We start from the raw sequence: 20,014 nt of genomic DNA on the forward strand, positions 1-20,014 counted from the left end.
TAATAACGCACTTTGGCGTTAATACGCGTTTAACCACGTTAACTTTTAGTAGCGTTTCTCTGCCTCTATTCAAAATCAGTGCCATCTTAACTGATCCGACTTTCAGCCCAGTGATTTGAATACAAGTCGCATCCAAGTTGGATCATCATGATCCGACTTGTGGTGCAACTTGTGCTCTACGGATCTTGAATGGGAACCCCACGCCAAAATGAAAAAAAAATAAAAAATCAGGTGAGGTCCCCCATGACCACACCAAAGGGTCTGGTATGGATGGTGTGGGGTCCCCCACAAAATCCATACCAGACCCTTATCTGAACATGCAGCTCGGCATGTCAGAAAAGAGGGGGATGAGTGAGCTCTCCCCCTAGAACATACCAGGCCACACACCTTCAACATGGGGGAGAGTGCTTGGGGCAGGGGGGCTCTGAGCCTTGTTCCCATTCCAAAGCACCTTGTTCCCATGTTGATGGGGACAAGGGCCTCTTCCCGACAAGCATGGGTGGTGGTTGTGGAGGTCTTTGGGCAGGAGGTTTATCAGAATCTGGAAGCCCCCTTTAACAAGGGGGCCCCCAGATCCCTGTCCCTCTATTTGTAAGCGTATGGGGTACATTGTACCCCTACCCATTCACCCCAAAAAAAGGCAGTGTATTGTATAAAAAAAACAGGAGATGGTTTTGACAAGTCCTTTATTAATAATCTCCCTCCGGTTTACTTCCTCTGGTCTTCTCCCTCCAGTGTTCTTCGACCAGTGTTCTTCCTTCAGGCTTCTCCGCTGATGCTGTCTTCTCCACTGCTGGTCTTCTCTACCGCTGACCCGCTCCTCCTCCCACACTGTCTCCTGTCATTTTGGCAGCTCCCTTCTCTGAAGTTCTTCGTGAGACCCCGTCCCTTGTGACATCACTTCCAGATTCCGATAAGCCCCCTGCCTGCAGACCCCCACAACCACTGCCCAGGGTTGTTGGCTTGCTTGTCCTCTCCTTTTCTGACCTGCCAGGCTGCATGCTCAGTTATGGGCCTGGTATGGATTTTGGGGGAGTAATAAGGAGAGCCGGCAAAACTGTAATCCTTGAAGTGACGTTTATTGGTACATCAGAGTGACAATAAAACAATAAATCTGACGCGTTTCGGCAATAGCCTTAGTTGTAGCTAGTTTAAAACAGATATGGCAAAATATATATATACTCACATACACACATGCAAACTCCATCTCTACAAAATTGGTCTATCAAGTTGGTGTCACAGAAAATTAACATATTTAATTGATACCACCAATTATTCAAGTGGTTAGTGACTACACCTGTTTTTAGCCAGAATGAGAAGAGGGAGAGGGAAGAAAGGCAATATAAAAAGTTATTTTGTTGAGCCAAAAAGTAATGTGTGGAAAAAATGCTACATGGGATATTGAAACCTTATTACTCCAAGGGAGAAATATATTCCTTAAAGGAAAGGAGAATGTTCAAAGTGTTCAAATAAAATACTATGTGGTAGCAACAAAGTCTAAAGTCAAGATTAATGGCAGAATCAAAAGAAGAAAAAAAAAAAAAAAAGGGGGGGGGGGATTCAATTTATGGCGGGATCAAAAAAGGATGCAATTTATGGCAGGATCAGAGAAGAGGGGGATTGGATTTATGGCAGGATCACAAAAAAGGGGGTTGAATCTATGGAAGGATCAAAAAAGATACAATGGATGAAGAAAGAGGGATGGAATAATGGCAGGATCAAAGAAGAAGGATGCAATTTATGGCAGGATCAAAAAAAAAAAGGGGGGATAAAATTTATAGCAGAATCACAAAAAAGAGGGATTGAATTTATGGCAGGATCAAAAAACAGATACAATTCTTGAGAAAAAAGGGATTCAATTAATGGCAGGATCAAAAAAAAAAAAGGGGGGGGGAGGGAGGGGGGTGAAATTAAAGACAGAATCAGGAAAAAAGAATACAATTTATAACAGGATCAAAAAAGAAGGATTCAGTTAATAGTGGAAACAAAGAAAAAAGATACAATTAATGAAAAAGGGGGATTCAATTAATGGCAGGATCAAAAAAATGTTTCCTTTCTTTTTTTTTCTTTTTTCTTTTTCTTTCTTCCTCTCTCTCCCCTCCCTTCTCTCCTTCCCTCCTCTCTCTCTCCTCTCTGCCTATTTTCCCAACCTTCTCCTTTCCTTTGGCTGGGAAGGAGGAAAAAAATAAATAAATATAAATAGAGGGCAGAAAACAAGCACAGAAGGAACATACTGGCACAAAAAGACAAATACTGAAGCAGGTGACAATAAAACTGAAAATGGGATAGGATGATGTCATTTGAGAAATAGATCCACATCCCATCTGTGGTTCATGCCTGTGGGGATACGTGTCCCCAACAGAAAAATCCACTTAACTTCCTGTTCCAGTAGCCTTCTGTGCTTGTCTTCTCCACGTACCGACATTTTGATTTCTTGAACTGCAGAGAAAGAGAAGGAATTCACGTTACCATCATGTATGAATTTAAAGTGTTTAGATACATTGGATAACCTTCTCTCATTACTATATGCTGCTCCGTTGTAGTGTTCGCTAATCGTTGTGCGAAGGGGCCTAGTGGTGCATCCTACATATTATAATTTACAAACATCACATTCTATCACGTAGACTACATATTGAGTACTACAATTTATAAAATCCTTAATAGGAAATACCTTATTATTATGGTACGAGGTGATAGACTTGTGATTCTTGTTATGTTTGTTACAATACCTACAAGTATTTAAACCACAACTATAAGAGCCATTAGTACTGAGCCACGTTTTGGAAGTAGTGGTGGTTTGGTGTAGACTGGGCGACAAAGAGTTACCTAAAGTTGGGGCACGACGACAAGAGAAATTACACCCTTTGGAAAGCACATCAATTAGGTCCATATCACCATAAAGAATGGGAAGATGTTTATTTATAATCTGTTTGATCTGATTAAATTCTTTGGAGAAAGTGGTGACAAGGGTAAGGGAACTCTTGTCCTTGTTCTTTTGATTTTTATGTTGTGTATATTTTGAAGAGCAAGGGGATTTCTCTCTGTTGTGCAATAGATTGTACCTGTCCTTCTCTGAGGCTATGGAAATGGCTCTATTAATATGCCACTTCTGAAAGCCTCTATCGCTTAATCGTTTTGAGATGATAGAGCATTCTAGCTGAAAACTTTCCGGGGTGGAGCAGTTGCTCTTAGCTCTAATAAACTCACCCACCGGGATGGAACAAATAGTATGGGGTGGATGGCAGCTGGAGGCCAGAAGTAAGGAATTTCCGGCAGTAGGTTTGCGGAAGGTTCCAGTGTTTATAAGACCAGTGCTGGGGTCACCCCTGAGTGTGATATCTAGAAAATCAATCATGATCTTATTGCTCACATAAGAGAATTCAAGATTAAGGCTGTTATTGTTAAGGTATGAAACAAAAGAAGTTAAAGAGGAATCAGTATGGTTCCAAATTAAGATCAGATCGTCTATGTATCGCCCATACCAATGGATGTGGGGTGCATAGGTATTGAGATGTGAAAAAAAAGAACATTCTTCCCACCATCCCATGTAGAAAATTTTGCTCCCATGGAGGCTCCACAGCATTGAACATAGAAGGAATCGTGAAAGAAGAAGTAATTATGTTGTAATAGAAAGGTAACAGCCATAATGATAAATTCTTTGAGCTGAGGATCATAAAAGCTATATTTGGACAAGTGATATTGTAGTGCATCTAGAGCAAGATGATGTGGTATGCATGAATAGAGACACTTAACATCTAAAGTGACCCACAAAAATGCTCTGCCCATTGTACTTAATTTATATACTTTAGGATTGATGCTGTGTCTTTTATATAGCCCGGCAGTCTTGTCACTAAAGGTTGCAAATACTGGTCTACCCATTCATCTAATCTCTCTAGGAGTGAACCGATGCCTGCTACTATTGGACGACCTTTTATAGGTCTCTCAGGTTTGTGTATCTTGGGGAGATGATGGAATACAGGGACAACTGGATGTTCAACTAAAAGGTGCTCTGCAACCTTTTTTGTCAGTACTCCCATTTCCACACCTGTGTCCAAGAGATGTTTGAGTTTACTCTTGAAAACTGGAGTGGGATCAGATTTAAGGGGGCGGTACGTTGAAGAATCATTGAGTTGCCGCAAGGCTTCAGTTATGTAATCACTGTCATTAAGTACCACTATAGCGCCCCCTTTGTCTGCCTCTCTAATTACAATATCTTTGCGATTTTTAAGATCTGCAAGAACCTGTCTTTCAGACGTACTGATGTTGTTAAACGTTCGAGATGCAGTACTGTCAATCGTTTCTTTCAAAGACAGGAGTTCATTCTCCACAACCTGTTGAAAGATGTCTACTGCATTCCCTCTGGAATGTACAGGATAAAAAAATGTATCACCAGTATAGGTAGTATCTTTGGATATGCCGTACATGCCAACAGAGGATTCAGACTGCAGGCTCTCTAATGTAGACTTTGCCTTGAGATTTTGAAAATCAAAATTGGCCAGAGAGTCTATGACGTCATGAACCTAAGGGGGGCAGGCACAGGTGTATCAGTGCTGGAGGAAAAGTGCTTTTTTAACAAAATATTGCGAACAAACCTGTTAACGTCTAAAATGGTAGAAAAGACATCAAAATGAAAAGTGGGGGCAAAAGAAAGTCCTTTGGAAAGCAGTGAAACCTCAGAAGGGGTAAGGGGACTGTCCGATAAATTAACAACATTAATGACATTGCAAGTTGTCTCATTATCTACCTGTCCTTGTATTACTTGTTCGGTGCTTTCCGTGGGTAACTTGTTCTGTTTGTCTTTGGAACCACGGGTCCCCCTCCTTGTTTTCCTTTTCTGTCTCTGGAATCCTGGGTCACAGAGGAGTTTTTTGATGGGATGATGCTAGAATCTTCTTTGGAAAAAACAGATGACACGGAGGCTCGTGATGAAAGTGAAGAGCCAACACCAGCCACATCTGACAGTTCTAATGATGAATCAGAGTGATCCAGGGAGCTGAAGCTCACATGTCTGTGTGTGTTACGTTTGCGTCTCCGTCTGTTTTTCAAAATGGAGTGTGGCCTCTCAGCTTTCTTGTATGTGTAGACTTCCCCCTGCTCATAGTCTTGTAAATCACGGAGATATTTATGTCTCTTGGTGTCCATGATTTCAGCTTCCAATTTATCTGTATGGGCTGTAAGGTCTTCTAATAAAGTAGCCTAAGAGCTCAATTGTTGTATTGGAAAAAGGGATTCCTTCAAGGACTGAATTTCAGTGGAAATGGTTCTGAGCAGTGCCTCCTCATGTGAAACAATCAGACTCATTAGCTAAAGTGAGCATTTGGAGAGTATCATTTTCCACTCTATGAGAAAAGATTCTGAATATAGTGTGGAGGGGATTTTTTTGATTCTCAATGGGAATCATTGATTCGTTGATGTATTGTTGTAAACCAGTAAGATCCCACCAGATCCTGATTTCCTTGCTGGATAGTGTCTTTAGTTTGTCAAAGGTAGCAGCACACATAGTATCTGGGGACAAAGTCGTAATGTCTTTAGAATATACCTGTGAAATCTTAGACAGTCTGTCAGGTCTTTCATACACACTGTGTTGGCTCAGCAAAGGATCCATATCTGTGTGTTCCAAAGTCACTCTGATGGTTGTATTCCAAAAAATAAGGAAGAGGGATGAGTGGATCTCAGTAGCTTATAGCAATGGTGGTGTAGAAGTCTCTGGGGCAGCTGTAGAGGGATAATCCAGCATGGAAAAGAAGAAAGGTAGTGGATTTTGGGGGGGCCCACTCCTTTTTTTTTTCATTTTAGCGGGTTCCCTTTCTGGATCATACCAGATTCAAAGGGCCTGGTATAGGTCATGGGGGGGACCCCATGCCATTTTTTTCTCTCATAGGGAACCATTGATTTTGACATGTCAAAAATACCGGTTGACGCGGCTTAACAGCCTTTAGCAGCCTTTAGAAGCGTTGGTTGTTTTTACAGCTGTAACGCTGGTCTTCAGAGCGAGCTGGCCCTGGATTTTTTTGCAGCTTGAAAACGCCTATGGCACTTAGAGTTGCTCAAAGCTTGTGTGTGCATGAGGCCATAGAATAACATGGAGAGGCGTTTTTAAGCTACAAAAAAGAAAAAAAAACTGATGCTGGTAAAAGCAGCTGTAAAAACTCCCTGTGTGCATGGGAACTAAATGGAGATTACTGAATTTGGTCACTAGATGATGCTAAGTATTATGGAAAATGCATATGATACTTAGCTCCATCTAGTGGCACTTTTTGAATGTGGTGAATAGCTATGCAAATCCTTTATGTAACAACCCCAATGTCCATTGTGCCAGTAATAAGGAATATATCACCTTTCTAGGGGTGACCACCCACATTAACGCATATGTACAGTGGCAAACAGGGTGGGCTTTAACCACTTCAGCTCGAGAAGGTTTACCCCCTTCATGACCAGGCCATTTTTTGCGAAACGGCACTGCGTTACTTTAACTGACAATTGCGTGGTTGTGTGACACTGTAACCAAAAAAAATTTAAGTCCTTTTTTTCCTACAGATAGAGATTTATTCTGGTGGTATTTGATCACCTCTGAGGTTTTTATTTTTTGCGCTAGAAACAAAGAACGACCGAAAATTAAAAAAAAAAAAAAAAGACATTTTTTACTTTCTGCTCTAAAACACATCTAATAAAAAAATGTAAAAAAATGTAAAAAATCAAATTTCTTCATCAATTTAAGCCAATATGTATTCTTCTACATATTTTTTGGTAAAAAAAATCCCAATAGGTGTATATTGATTGGTTTGCGCAAAAGTTACAGCGTCTGCAAACTATGGGATATTTTTATTTATTTATTTTATTAGTAATGGCGGCGATCAGGGGCAATCAAAGGGTAAATGTGTGCCTAGGGAGTGCTTGCTAACCGTGGAGGAGGTGCTTTTACAGACACACTGGATCCATGTCTTCTGTACTCAAAGAATGACAATCTGCCTTGAGTACAAATGCAGACTCATTCAGTCAGAGCATGGAACGCTGTGTAAAATTACAGCGGAAGCAAGCCGCCATCGGAAGTGTAGAATCATATATATATATATATATATATATATATATATATATATATATATATATATATACACACACACATGTGATTCTGCACAGAGTGGCAGCCCTGTACCAGTAAATCTGCTATGGGGTGGTTGTAAACTGGTTAATGCCTACATGCCACACATTTGTGTCTATGGGTAGCACTCACTCACAGAGCACAGAGACCAAACTGTCAAAGACAGTTCTTAATGACTGGCGGAACAGCTCCCGGTCAGGTGAGCACTGTGACAACCAATCACAGTGGTGACATGACTAGGAAGGCCTTCCCTTTCACTAAGCTGCTGCTACTGCTGCTATGCATTTGGACTTTTTTTTTGCTTAATTGACATTAGGTGACCAAAGTAAGCCATGCCTTTGCACTTCCTGTTTGCCAAATGTTTGTGCTCTCTCCAGCCAATATCTTGCTTTTGTCAGTCCTGCTGCTGTCTGTATCTTCGCTACGACTCTTTACTGACCCTCGCCTTGTTCCTTGACTACGTTTCTGTTTCATCTCAACCTGCAAACACTCATTACCAACCTTTGGTTTGTTTACTGACTACACTTTTGCTTAGCCCTACCTGCTATATCTGCTATTGAACCTCACCTTGCTCACCTTTTGGTGGGCAATCCTGAAGATCACAACCTGGTACTAACATGCAGCAAAATATATCTCTACCATCAGGAGCTCCGGTGAACACTGGTTAGTATTTTGGCTCCGCACCTCAGTTGAGTCCGTGTAGGTATCCACCTGAGCTGTGGATCTCTGCAGCTCCTCCAGAGTTACCATGGGCCTCTTGGTTGCTTCTTTGATTATGTTCCCCTTTTCCGACCTGTCAGTTTAGGTGGGCAGCCATGTCTTGGTAGGTTTGCAGTTGTGCCATACTGACCATTTTCGGATGATGGATTGAACAGTGCTCCGTGAGATGTTCAAAGCTTGGGATTTTTTTGCAACCTAACACTGCTTTAAACTTCTCCACAACTGTATCCCTGGCCTGTCTGGAGTGTTCCTTGGCCTTCATTATGCTATTTGTTCACTAAGGTTGCTGTTTGTTCACTATGGTAACAAACCTCTGAGGGATTCACAGAACAGCTGTATTTATACTGAGATTAAATTACACACAGGTAGACTCTATTTACTAATTAGGTAACTTCTGAAGGCAATTGGTATATTTTAGTTAGGGGTATCAGAATAAGGGGGCTGAATAGAAATGCAAGCCAGAAATTCATTTGTAAAAAAAAATTGAAAGCCATTTATCATTTTCCTTCCACTTCAGTTCCTGGTGCATTTTGCTGCACTTGGGGAGCCTTTAATATGTAATGACAACACAAGCACGATGCACATATGTAGCATTTCTGAAATACATGGCAAATGACTAATTTTCTGTGTGGTTTGCCATGCATTTTGAAACACACAGATGTGAATGGAGCCCCGTTGTTCTTCTGTAAATGCACCAAAAAAATTGAAAGCCATTTATCATTTTCCTTCCACTTCACAATTATGTGCCACTTGTGTAATCTATCACATAAAATCCCAATAAAATACATTTATGTTTTGGTTGTAACATGACAAAATGTGGAAAATTTCAAGGGGTGTGAATACTTTTTCAAGGCACTGTAGCGAAAAAAAATCACATTTCCACATGCATTTCTTTGGGATGCTTTGGAGAATTTTCCCTCATCAAGCAAAGGGCAGCCCATTCACTTGACTGGGCTGCCCTACGTGCGACAATTGCCCCAGAGAAGGTTCAGAACTTTTTTGGGAGCAGAGCATGGTGCCATACCAGTTCTTGGTGCATTTTGCTGCACTTGGGGAGCCTTTAACATGTAATGACAACACAAGCACGATGCACATATGTAGCGTTTCTGAAATGCATGGCAAATGACTCATTTTCTGTGTGGTTTGCCATGCATTTTGAAACACACAGATGTGAATGGAGCCCCGTTGTTCTTGTGTAAATGCGCCAATATCACTTTCAGGCCCCATTCACACCTTGAGTAGTGGGAGCGCATGTTTTTCTGCTCCTTTTTTCCAGTGACACACATAGGGCTGCCCATTTATTTCAATGGACTGTGCTACACGTGGCAAAGTAGCTCATGGGACATTTTGGTGTGCCGCGAGTTGCTCTTTTTTTACTGCGTGTTTTGCTGCGTTTTGTCACCCATTTTTTCATGTGGCAAAATATGTGTTTGCTTCTGTGTTTGGTGTGCCAATAACAATTAATGTCAAAATAGATGTGAAACACCGCGCTAACTGGTGGGGCTAACAGGAGCTGCTGAATACAGTCTGACAAAAACAGTAAACTAATATATTAAAAAAATGCAGCGCATATACATAAATATATAATAAAAACTAATAAAGTTGTGAAGAGGTGATGGAAAAATATTAGCAAGCCAAGGGTGAATTGAACATAGTGTTCATAAATGAATGTGAATGTCCCACTACACAGGAAATGGGGGTACTCCAGGGGATGGTGGTAATCCGATGGTTTGTCAGAAGTCACCTTGCATCATAAACCGGCCTTTCAGCAGGACGAGCCAATAAGCAGAGATAAAAAAGAGACTCTTACCAGATCCCGTGGATTCCCATGTCAGCGACAGGGAATCGCATGCGCAGTGTGTCACCAAAGACGTGGAATGGAAGGTGTGGACGCTCAAATCCTGTAGGCTGCGGTCGGCATAGATTTCCAGGAACAACCAGATAGGTCCTCACAGGGGACAGCCAAGGCGTGGATCAGGAAGGTCCAAAAAAAACGCTTGTGGAGCAGTTGGAGGTACTTGACCTCATAGGGTGGATGTAAAGACAAAAAAGATGTGCCTCCACATAGTGCAGGTAAAAGGGTGTTCCTATTGATAAAACAACCGTATACACATAAAAACGTGATCACGATAAATAAAAACAAGTGGGCAACATGGAGAGTGGTATATGAGCCTGACGCGTTTCGACCTAGGGGTCTTCAACAGGAGCATAGACCACCCACTCCAGGTTGCCATATATATATAACTAAAATAATCTAGAAAGGACCAATCACAATGAGTGAGAAACAAGCCATTTGATTGGGTGAGTATAGTCACCTGAGTTAATTATACAACACACCATAATGTTCATTCATAAGTAAATAGAATATCACTTTAGTGGGTGATGGCAAATAAGAACAAATCGCCCAAAAAGTGAAAAACGGCCTTAAAATCTCTCTAATAACATTAAAAAGACTTAATAATCGGCTGATTATTTGAGTTACTCTTCTGCTGACAGTACAGAACGGTGTTCCGCCCTGTCTGCCATAGGAGCCAATCTTGAGGGGATTAACAAAAGGTGCTGGATAAGGCAGCCAATAAGCAGCTAGCTATGAACCGGGTCCTGTCACCGTCACTCGGCATATCAAACATACAGAGGGAATGACGTCACGTCCGCAGGCTTGTCTGGCATCACCACCGCACGTGACTAGGGTAACCAATCAGAGAGCCAGTGTCGAACTCCGCTCTACTGATCGTACCGTGCGTGTACAATAGATGGATGTGACGTAGAGCTTGGAGGCACGCCAAGCGTCCCAGCTCTTTCACATGACAGCCCACGGATGCCTACTAAGGCCAAATAACTACTCTAACATGTCGGTTCAGGACTATTCTGTTGTTAGCCATCCGGATGCGGACACAGAGGTCACTAAACAGGAAACTCATCAAATGGGGACACCAAAATTAAAATACATAGAAAACAAAACCGGAGACCCGAGTTGATTCTCTGGGCCAGGTACATAGATGACATCCTCTTCCTATGGGACGGCGACCATGCATCGCTGGACACTTTCATGACTATCCTTAACACCAATGATAGAGGGATATCCTTGAGCTATGAGGCCAGTTCCACCAAGGTACATTTTCTAGATCTGGAAATATTTGTAGTGGTGAAACATCTTGAGTTCCGCACCTATTTGAAAGCCACAGACTGGAATGGATTTATTCCGGTCGACAGCTGCCATCAGGAACAATGGCTCAAGTCCGTCCCCCGTAGCCAATTTTTGAGACTACGACGTAACTGTACTAGTACCATCGATTTCCAGTCACAGGTTTTGAGGGATCGATTCATTGAAAAGGGTTATGATCCGAATCACCAAGATGAGGAATTGAATAGAGCATTACTCATGGATAGAGGGTCTACCCTGATAGAACGTGTGAAAACTACAGCTGAACCTATGTACAAATGGTCATTTTTCACTACTCATTCTACTCAATCTAAACAAGTCAAGGTTATATTCAAGAAACATTGGAAAGTGCTTCTAAACGACAATCTCCTAGGTTCAGTTCTTCCTGAACGGGCGGCTGTTGTATTTAGGGGAGCACGGTCCATTCAAGGACAGATCGCTCCGAATATAATAGATCCCCCTAAAAAAGTATCCTTTTTTCAAGAATGCAAGGGTTATTACCCTTGCCGTAGATGCAACGTCTGCCTCCACAACATCGGAGGTAGACAAAAAAGTACCACGTTTAAATCTATGGTCACCTTTCAGATATACCACATGAAACATTTTACAACCTGTTCTTCACAATACATTGTGTATTTAGTGACTTGCCCTTGTCATAAACAGTATGTTGGCCGCACCATTAGGACTTTTTCCATCCGAGTCAATGAACATGTGGCAGGCATCAAGAAAGGTAAAAGCAAACATACAGTACCTCGTCATTACTTGGAATGTCACAACAAAGACCCTACGGGGACTTTATTCCAAGTGATCGACAAATTTGTCCCTCATTGGAGGGGAGAGTCCTGTCTCCGAGGGGTTTCACGCCTCGAGACCTACTGGATATACGAGTTGAGGTCCTACTTCCTGTTCGGTTTGAACGTGGAGTGGGACCTCAACTCTTTTATTAATCAATCTTGATTTTTTTTTTCTTCTTTTTGTCACATATTTACTTTTCCATATTTTTTACTTTTTCACATTTTTTATTTATTTTTTTCAATCCCAATAATTTTAGCATAAAAGTTCGATATCCATTCAGGATCCCGTTCTTTAAATTTGATAGATTATGGTTTATTTTATACATTCACATTATAAAGAGAGCATGACATATGTGGGAGGTTTATGCTATCCCTTTCACACATATAATATATACTTTCCAGATATTGTAATTTTCACGCACTAAGTATGTTATTTTTTGTTTTCTATGTATTTTAATTTTAGTGTCCCTATTTGATGAGTTTCCTGTTTAGTGACCTCTGTGTCTGCATCCGGATGGCTAACAACAGAATAGTCCGGAACCGACATGTTATGCCGCGTACACACGGTCGGACTTTTCGTCTACAAAAGTCCAACGGACGCTGACGGACTAAAGCTGGCTGGTAATCTGATCGTGTGTGGGCTTCTCCGGACTTTCAACGTACTTTTTTAGCCTCAAATCCGACGGACTTTAGATTTGAAACATGCATCAAATCTTTACGTCGTAACTACGACGGACCCCGAAGTCCGCTCGTCTGTATGCTAGTCCGACGGACAAAAAAACGACGCATGCTCATAAGCAAAAACTAAACGGAAGCACTCGGTCTAGTAAAACTAGTGTTCGTATTGTAGGTAGCACATTCATCACGCTGCAAAATCTGTGATCGTTGAATGCAGCGCATTTTATTTCTTCTTTACGAATGCTCTAAAGAACGAAGGTGTTTTGCTGTTCATAATCAGAGTTCTCCCAAACTGATTTCTGGATTCTTTTTCTCTTTGATCTCATGAATGATATAGTATGCATTTTAAAAACAATGTTTCCATACTAATAATACTTTTTCCCCTTTTTTTTTTTTTTTAGGTTTGTAAAGTTACCACAAAGAACCCATTATTCTTTTTTTTTTTATAGTGATTATTTTTTAGTTTTTAGATAAAGTTAACCCAAAGCACCGTTTTTGGTTATGTAAATTTTTTTATTTTCAAGACTTACCACTTGAACATTATTAACATTAGTAATGTATTTTTGGTGTGTTTTTTCCAAACTCAATGAGATTGTTGTCCCTTGTTAATTTAACATTGTGTGTAAAATCAATGATTTAAAAGAAAACACATAAAGTCTTTTGCTAAACTCAAAAAAGATCCATTTATTCATGGTCAAAATAAAATAAAGAGGAAGTCAACGCTGGAAAAAGTCGGTGTACAAGAAAATTGGGATCTTGCGGAGTCCATATAAGAGGGAGCACAATCTGGTCCAAGAATCCCAGAGATCAACAGCACCAGCAGATGATCTAGATGTCCCCAGACTGTGGTCCTACAACAGCCTGCGTCTTCTGTCAGACCAGACTGAACCCAGGTCATCACTTTCTTCTCTTCCCTGCAGCCTTTCCTCCACGCTGCCCTGCAGCCTTCCCTGTAGCCTTCTTTTGAGGCTGTGGCTCTGGTGTTTCAGTTGTGGCAGGAGGAGGAGGAGGAGGAGGAGGAGGAGGAGGGGGGGCTGCCTCATGTAGTTGGGTGTTTTGTGTTAGCGTGCCCTGCAGCCCCTTATGGATTGTTTCCCCAAATAGGCGCTCACAAATGAGGCGCTGCTCCCAATCCATCTGAAGAAGCCTGCTGGCTAAGTAGCAGCCATAGGATTCTTCCGCTTCGGGGGGGCTCCTTAAAAAACGGGTGGCCTCTTGCATGAGGCGCAGGGATGCGTCCTGTGTGACCATCCCCTTCCTGGCCCTTTTTTTGGGAAGGTGGAGGGGAGGCACTTGGGATTCGGTCAGGCTCCTACGGGGCCCAGCCACCTCACTTGGCCCAGCCACCTCACTGGGAGCAGCCACCTCACTGGGAGCAGCCACCTCACTGGGAGCAGCCACCTCCTGCCTGACACTGGGCCCAGCCTCCTCCAGGATGATGGTGAATCCGGCCTCCCCCAGGCTGTCCATGGGCCCGGTCTCCTCCTGCCTGCCACTTTCCCCACATTCCTCCTGGATGGACTCATCCTGTGTATAAAAAAAGGACAATAGTTTGAGTATATTTTTTTGGGTTCATCAATGACACACAGTTTGCTTCTCATGAATAGCAAATTCAATGTGAATACATCTCTTTAATAAAAGAGTCTAATCAGACACCCTAATTATTTCAAGCAGGTGCCAAACATATTTAGCCACTACTGTCAATTGATATGTATACACAATTTTGAGTGACAAATTATTTTAGACAATTATAACATCCAGTTAACATCATTAATATTAGTACAGTAAATATTTGTTAAAATAATTTACCTGACTCCAGATGGTCATATCTGGTTCATCCAGGATGGAAGACCCAGCTTGCTCCTCATCAGCCTCTGCTGGGGTGGAGGGAAGGGTGGAGGGAAGGGTGGAGGGAAGGGTTGAAAGTGATGGCCTGGCTTCATTCTGGTCATCCAGAAAACGGAGTTGATTGTAGTACCACAGCCTGGGTACATAAACATCATCTGCTGATGCTCCTGATCTCCTTGATTCCTGGATCTTCTTATGCTCGCTCTTATACATGTTCCTCAAGACCCCAATTTTCTTGAGCAATGTCTCCATTGTTGCTTCCGGGATGGTCGCCTGGACAAAGGACAAAAGTCTCTCCAGCGTTGACTTCCTCACATGCTTTGCATAATACTGAGGGTGTTTCACCTCCCACAAATTCCTCATCTCTCGATATTTCGAAATAAAAGCTGTAAGGAACTCTGGATCCTTAAATAGGGGATTCATTATATCTGGAAAAGATGAAGTCACAAGACAAAAAACACTTTTATTATAGGTTTCTGCTAACCCCTCATCATCTTCTCCCTATGTAGGCCTCATCAATCTATCAAGCCATATAGGCCGCTTGCTACAAAGTCATGACCATAAAACCCAAAAAATATATATCTAAAATTACCTTCGTTTTGTAACGTCCTGGTCCACTATCACCTACCACAGAACGTACGTACGACACGTGCGCAAGGCCCCTCTTTACACACTACGCATGTGTGAAACTCCGCCTGCGTCGCCCGCCCCTGACGTTCGAAATTAACTCATGTTCTCCGCCCCCTAATTCGACGCACAGAACGTACGTACGACACGTGCGCAAGGCCCCTCTTTATACACTACGCATTTGTGAAACTCCGCCTGCATCGCCCGCCCCTGACGTTCGAAATTAACTCATGTTCTCCGCCCCCTAATTCGACGCACAGAACGTACGTACGACACGTGCGCAAGGCCCCTCTTTATACACTACGCATGTGTGAAACTCCGCCTGCGTCGCCCGCCCCTGACGTTCGATTTTAACTCATGTTCTCCGCCCATTTTTTGTTACGGCGCGTAGTGGAGTTAAATAATGGCGGAGACACCTGAAATGTTGACGACCTCAGGTAGTGGAGACAGCCCGGAGGCTGGAACGTCAACCAAATCTATGAGGCCTAGATTTAAGGCCTCTAATATGAGTTTTAAAGAGATGGTGGAGATGGTGGCCATTCTTCACAAAGACGACTATGATGGGAAGTATGGGCCGTACGCACGGCCAAATTTGCACAAGGCCAAAATAATGGCGAAGGTCGTGGACACTTTGCAGGCATCTTTTGGGGTCCAGCGCTCCAGAGATCAACTGAGAAAAAGATGGTCTGACCTGAAACTCAGGGAGCCGGATCAATACCGACGTATCCGGAAAGTTCTTAAAAAAAGTAAGTACTTGTCGTGTTTTTCTCTTGTGTTTATTACCTTGTATACTGCTCCATGTGCTTTTCCTTCCTATACGATTTTTTGTTCATCGTTTTAAACGATCTTTTAATAAACCTCGTTACATATCTATAGATAGATCTATATATATCTATATATATATATATATATATATATATATATATATATATATATATATATAGATATATATAGATATATATAGATATAGATATATATATAGATATAGAGAGAGAGAGAGAAATATATAGAGAGAGAGAAATATAGAGATAGGTAGATAGATAGATATAGAAATGTAAAACATTCTTTTTGAATATTTTAAGTTATCTTTATTTTTTTTTCTTTACATTTAGTTAGATATTTAGAGATTTTGTTCCAGATATAGAGAGAGAGAGATCAAAAGATTATTAACTATATTTTGAGATATTGATATCTATCTATCCGATATGTCTTTATAATTTTAAATATTGAGGTAAAATAGGAACTCTACACAAACCACTTCACTACAAATGTTGGAAAATTACTATGTACTAAAATATCTGTGTGCTAAGTAGAATAATAATTTTTTGTTTCACATAGGGGAAAAATCACTCAGCCAACAAGAAGACAGTCCACCCCAAGCCAAACATGATTGGGAAATCAGCCCAAGTCCCACTGAGGATGTGGAGGAAGGAGAGGTGGGCGACATGGGCACCCCACCAGGTGAGTGTCTGACACACCAGCTTACGTTAATCTATGCATGGCTGCCTTTTGTTTAATGTAATTTGTCTACTCTATTTTAGGGGATCTGGTTGTGCTTGATTCAAGCAACAGCACCACCCCCGAGGATGTGGAGGAATTATGCTACATGGGCATCCCACCAGGTCAGTGTCTGAGACAACAGCTTTATTATGGTAAGGTAAACTATGTATGTGTGCATATTTCTAAAGACATTTTTTGGTTTCATTCCACTTTAGGTACAACAAGAAGTGACTATTTCACCTCTGAAAGTGCCCAACGGCTAATTGGTCAAATAATGGCCTGGAATAAAGACATCGATGAAATGCGTAATCGGCTGGATCGTATGCAGCAGGAAATGAAGGACATGATTGATGTTTTGGGTCGAATCTAAATGCCCTTTTTTAAACCCCAAAACATCAATCATGTCCTTCATTTCCTGTTTTGCTGACCCCATTCTGGGCCTTCTCTTTCTTTTTTTGGCTGAACAGAAATGGCTGTTTAACCTAATTTAAAAAAGGAGGGCTGTTTCTCGTAAATACCTAAAAAATCCACAAAAAAATAAAACTTGATTTTCTCAAAAACCCCAAAAAAATAAAAAAAAATTGATTTTAAAAAACCAAAAAAAATAACAAAACTTGATTTTCAAAAAACCAAAAAAAATAAAAAAAAATTGATTTTAAAAAACCAAAAAAAATAACAAAACTTGATTTTCAAAAAACCAAAAAAAAAAAAAAAAATTGATTTTAAAAAACCAAAAAAAAAAACAAAACTTGATTTTCAAAAAAAAACAAAAAAAATAAAACTTGATTTTAAAAAACCAAAAAAAAAAAACTTGATTTTAAAAAACCAAAAAAATAACAAAACTTGATTTTCAAAAAAAAACAAAAAAAGCCTGTTTGCGAAAATCAAAAAGCCAAAAATATTTTTTTGTGGATTAGGTAGAAATATTTAAATATAATTATATTTTTCTACATTATTAAGATATCATTATATTTTTGTCTATGAACATTTTATACTAAATGCAGAACTGAATGCATAACAACCATTAATAAAAACATCTCCTTATAGGAATGAAATAAATGTGTGGTTTGTTATTTCAAGGCTCAGTATCAGTTTGGTTATAATTGTAAAAAAGTTGTTTACAGTGGCAATGGAGCTTATTTAGACATTTAAAATTAAAATACAGTTGGCACTACAACTGCTCGACCATAACCTAGGAGACAGCCCAAAAGAAAGGCAAGCAATAAATATAATGCAAGATTTCCTCAATATTTTTTTTATTGTAAAAAATTATATATCCTGGCCCATTGCAATGGCCCCCCTACCCATAAAATAATTAACATATTGCTGTCTAACTTGACGGGCACTTTGGGGGGCCAAGCCAGTACGGACAGTATCCAGGCCCGTAAGGTTGGCATCTATTTGTCCAGCCTCAGGCCCAACTGTGCCTATATAATTCGGAGAATGTTTGTTTAAAAAGTTGTGCAGAATGCAGCACGATAAAATGATAAAATTAAGTTTGTATTCCGCCAAATTAATGGCTGTTTGAAACAGGCGGAACCGGCTGGCCAGAATTCCAAACGCATTCTCAACCACTCTTCTAGCTCTGGCCAGCCGGTAATTAAAAACCCTCCTCTCCGGGGTGAGGGTTCTTTGGGGGAATGGCCTCATGAGGTGCTTGCTGAGAGCGAAGGCTTCATCGGCAATGAAGACAAAGGGGAGTCCTTCCACGTTATCCGCATCAGGTGGCAATCCCAGGCCACCACTCTGGAGACGCTGGCAGAACTCCGTCTGGGCAAATACTCCTCCATCCGACATCCGGCCATTCTTCCCCACGTCCACATATAAAAAATCATAGTGTGCCGACACCACCGCCATTAAAACAATACTGTGGAACCCCTTATAATTAAAATAGTATGACCCCGAATGGGGTGGTGGCACAATGTGGACATGTTTCCCATCTATAGCCCCTCCACAATTGGGAAAGTCCCAACGGCTGGCAAAATGGGATGCCACAGTCTGCCATTCCTGTGGCGTTGAAGGAAACTGGGGAATCAAACAAGAAAACCAAAATCAATTAATTTGGAAGCTAACATTGCAAGAAAATTAGACAATTAAAAACATTATTCCCCAGCATCAGTATAACATTAAATAATTTAATTCTTCTGGAATAACTAATATGGAAAGGCACACTTATCAGATTGCTCACCCCCTCTGATGGAACATTGATTACATTTTAGGGGGTTGTGAAATCCCTAAAAAAGATTACTTTTAGGACACGCAGGAATTTAGGGACTAAAAAGGCTACAAGACTGCAGTTGTCGCACTCTGCAGGTGCAGTTGCTAACCAGCTTACAGTAAATGAGGTAATGTAAAAAGGCATTCATGTTGCAAGGAGTACACAATCACAGGCAAGGGCAATTAATGAAAACACTTTGAGGCTTGCATATGATTTGATGATGGAAATCAGCAGAGCTTCTGCTCATTTACTAAAGCACTGGAACAAATGCACTTGTAGAGTGCACATGCATTTTGCAAACTGCAACATATATTTGCTTTAGACAAATCAACACCACAGAACATTCAAGCAAATTTTTACAAGGGTGGGGGGGGGTTGTGAAATCTAGATAATTGCTAATTAGCAGCACACTATTTGGACTGAGTTTAGGTGGGGGTGGGTGGGGGGGTTGGGAAATCAAGATAATTGCTAATTAGCAGCACACTATTTGGACTGAGTTTAGGTGGGGGTGGGTGGGGGGGTTGGGAAATCTAGCTAATTGCTAATTATAAGCACACTAAATACACTCAAACAAAATACATTCAAAATGAGTAGACTAGGTGGATATGTTCTCATCACTTCATGCTGGGAAGGTTATTGAAGGAAAATATACATGCATGACAAAAAATAACAGGAAAAAAATCCAGCATGTGTGAGGATAAAAAGGGGACATTCACACTATATTGCAATGATGGTAAGTAGTGTTTGAAGCAAGAAATACATTACATTATCAAAGATTACATAAAAGAACATGTGATGCTAATAAAAGAAAAATATCTTACCTTAATATAGTCCTTCTGCAGGACCTGGATGATGGCAGAACAGGTCTCTGGGATAATGATCCCCAGAGCCTGGGGGGAGATGCCTGTCGAGAACTTAAGGTCCTGCAGGCTTCTCCCTGTGGCCAAATACCGCAAGGTAGCGACCAGCCTCTGCTCCGGAGTGATGGCTTGCCTCATGCAGGTATCCTGCCTGCTGATATAGGGGGTCAGCAAAGCCAACAAACGGTCAAAAACGGGGTCCGTCATCCGGAGAAAGTTCCTGAAATCCTCAGGATTATTCTCACGGATCTCACGGAGCAAAGGCATGTGACAGAACTGGTCACGCTGAAGCAACCAATTCTTGGTCCATGAACTCCTCCTCGCCCTGTTCATGGACTGGTCTTGGGCTGAAGAATAAACTACAGCACCAAGCACATACAATGCACGAGCTCGACGACGAGTACGTACAGGTAACATGGTTTCAAAACGGTCGGCTGGTCAGAACGCACTAAACAGAACGCACTGAAGAACAGCAAGGCCTGTGAAGAACGACCTGAAAATCAGGAA

The sequence above is a fragment of the Aquarana catesbeiana genome, linkage group LG02, assembly GCF_042186555.1.
Source record: "Aquarana catesbeiana isolate 2022-GZ linkage group LG02, ASM4218655v1, whole genome shotgun sequence".
Lineage (NCBI taxonomy): Eukaryota > Metazoa > Chordata > Amphibia > Anura > Ranidae > Aquarana > Aquarana catesbeiana.